General features: G+C 33.9%; 1 gene segment (V, D, J or C); it reads left to right on the plus strand.

Moving 5' to 3' along the window:
• The first annotated feature begins 1,110 nt into the window (after window positions 1-1,110).
• Window positions 1,111-2,307, plus strand: LOC306890040 (Ig lambda chain C region-like). The segment is given in 2 exons: window positions 1,111-1,143; window positions 1,924-2,307.
• The last annotated feature ends 313 nt before the right edge of the window (window positions 2,308-2,620 follow it).

Here is a 2,620-nt window from a genome sequence, read left to right on the forward strand (position 1 = left end):
ATCTGTGTTTGATCCACTGCCACTGAATCTAGATGATACTCCAGTGTAGCGGTTTGATGCTTCATATATGAGGAGTTTATGAGCTTCTCCAGGTTTCTGTAAGTACCAGTGAAATCTATCACCATTATACACTTTACTGCTGACTTTACAGTTTATTTGAACATCTTGTCCTGGTTGAACTGCTGTTTTTGATGGAGTCTGAGTAACAGTGTACTGTCCTCTACACACTGAAAGAAACAACAAACATGAAATATAAGACAACACTGAAACAAATGAAGATTTCACTCTTCAATGAATGAATAATAATGATGAAAATGTTACTACAAAAACCTTGAGCAAACACTGTGAGTGTCCAGATGAAGATGATGCTGAACGTCATTGTTGTTCTTGTTGGTTTGTGTGTTGTGTTGTGTTGTCAGTCATGAAGTGTTAAACTCACAGCACTATAAACACTCTCAGATCACTGAAGCACGTGATCACAATGCAAACTCACTCTCTACATTTACATCATTTACATCAACTAACACAAACACTGTTTTCAATTCTGCACATTGTTTGTAGTATTTAAATCACATTGTTTTACTGCTGTTTCATTTCATGTGTGTTATTTATTGATCAGGTGTTATATGGATCTGTGATGTTAGATGTGTTATTGTGTGTATACACAGTTGTGTATATGGAGGAGTGACAAAATGTATCGGTTCTCTTTACATCTATCAATGTTTTTCTTATCATATTATGACTTTGTTCCTGTCCCATCATACTTTGAGCTTATGAATCTCCTGTAAGTGTAAATTCAGAGGAATATTCTTGTTAAAGCAAACATCACATGAGCATTCAGTAGTGAACTATAAAGCATCACTGAATCATCTGTGACGTTTAAGTTTGGGGTAACGTTTGTATACATAAGGGAATATATATATATATAAATACTGTGTACTCACTTTTTAAAATATGTTCATATTTAAGACGTATACAAACAATAAAATATAATGTAATGTGTTTGATGTGTGATAAAGTGTAGAGATGTGTTTGTGATGTGTTTATAGTTACTGAAGCGTTCAGAGGTTTTTGTACAGTCGCTCTATTAGTTTGTATCACTGTGGTGGACTTTCGGCAGCGGCACCAGACTGGATGTTGGCAGTAAGTAAATAATTCAATAATAATATAATACAACAGATTTCTGCTTTTAAATATAAAGATCAACTATGAAATATAAAATGAGTCGACCGTCTCAGCATATTTATGTAGTTTAATAAATCACTTTTAATCATTTGCACAGTGTTCTAGTGCATTTTGAACTTTTAAAACAAAGCCGCTGAGTTTTCTTTTCTGCTTTAAATTGTGAGTAAAAACAATTCAATGATTTATTAAATGAACGTGAAAAGAAAGAAAGAAATGTGTGTATTAATATGGATTCAACTTATTGATTAAACTGTATTATTTGCACAACTTTCAATTTACGATATTATTTGGATCATCATTTTTTAATAGTACATTTGTTTTGTGTGAAATACAATTGATAAAAGCTTGCATTGCTGAAATAAAACATCATTTGTTATATATAGAGAGAGATTTAGACTTAATAACCAATTATTTGAATTATAATTATGACAATTTTATAAACTGATCATGTTACAGGTATTTTAGGTTTATTATCTCAATATTAATACTTAAATATAATGAATATACATCATAAAGATTATATGTTTCTACATGAATTATTTAACGTTTGTTTTCCTTTGATTGTAAAAGTGTTTCTAAAAAGTGTGCAAACTGTATGAACATTCAGATCAACATGAATGAAAGTCACTAGAAAGTACCAAAACTAAAACGTGTTTTATTTAATTATTTTGATCTTTGATGTTTATCATGTAGAGACTGAAGTTGTTTGTGACTTTGTGACTATTGTGTGTTTGTCAGGCTTCACTCGTCCTACAGTGAGCGTCCTGCCGCCCTCCAGTGAAGAGATTTCCACAAAGAAAACAGCAACACTGATGTGTTTGCTCAACAAGGGTTTCCCCTCAGACTGGAGTGTGATGTGGAAGGTGGACGGGAGCAGCAGATCTCAGGACAGCAGTGTTGGGCTCCTGGAGAAGAACGGTCTGTACAGCTGGAGCAGCTGTCTGACTCTCTCTGAGCAGGAGTGGAGCTCAGTGGTCTCAGTGACCTGTGAGGCCAAACACAAAGATAACAGTCAAACAGTCACTAGAGAACTCAAGAGACAAGATCAGTGTTCATACTAGACTCTCTCTCTCTCTCTCTCTCTCTCTCTCTTTCCTAAAAAAATAAAATCATATTGAATCTACGAGTCGTGTTGTGTCCTTCTTTGACAATCCTCAAGCATGTAGCGATCTAGGAAATCTCATTAATTACAGTTTTTTCAATTGTTTACACACAAATATTGGTACTTGAGACACAATGGCCATAACATTTAACTCATTCACCAACCCCCTGAACCAATTCTGCTAAACTACAAGCACAATTCCTGCTTTACACTCACATTGCGGATCTAAAATATTTTTTTTCAAAACACTAAACACAATTCTCTGCATTTGGCAAAATTTTCATGGCAGAAAAATCTCTTGTTTTCACAAGGAACACACTGCCATTCAAATAT

The sequence above is a fragment of the Barbatula barbatula genome (genome assembly GCF_947034865.1).
Source record: "Barbatula barbatula genome assembly, chromosome: 25".
In the NCBI taxonomy this organism is placed as follows: Eukaryota; Metazoa; Chordata; class Actinopteri; order Cypriniformes; family Nemacheilidae; genus Barbatula; species Barbatula barbatula.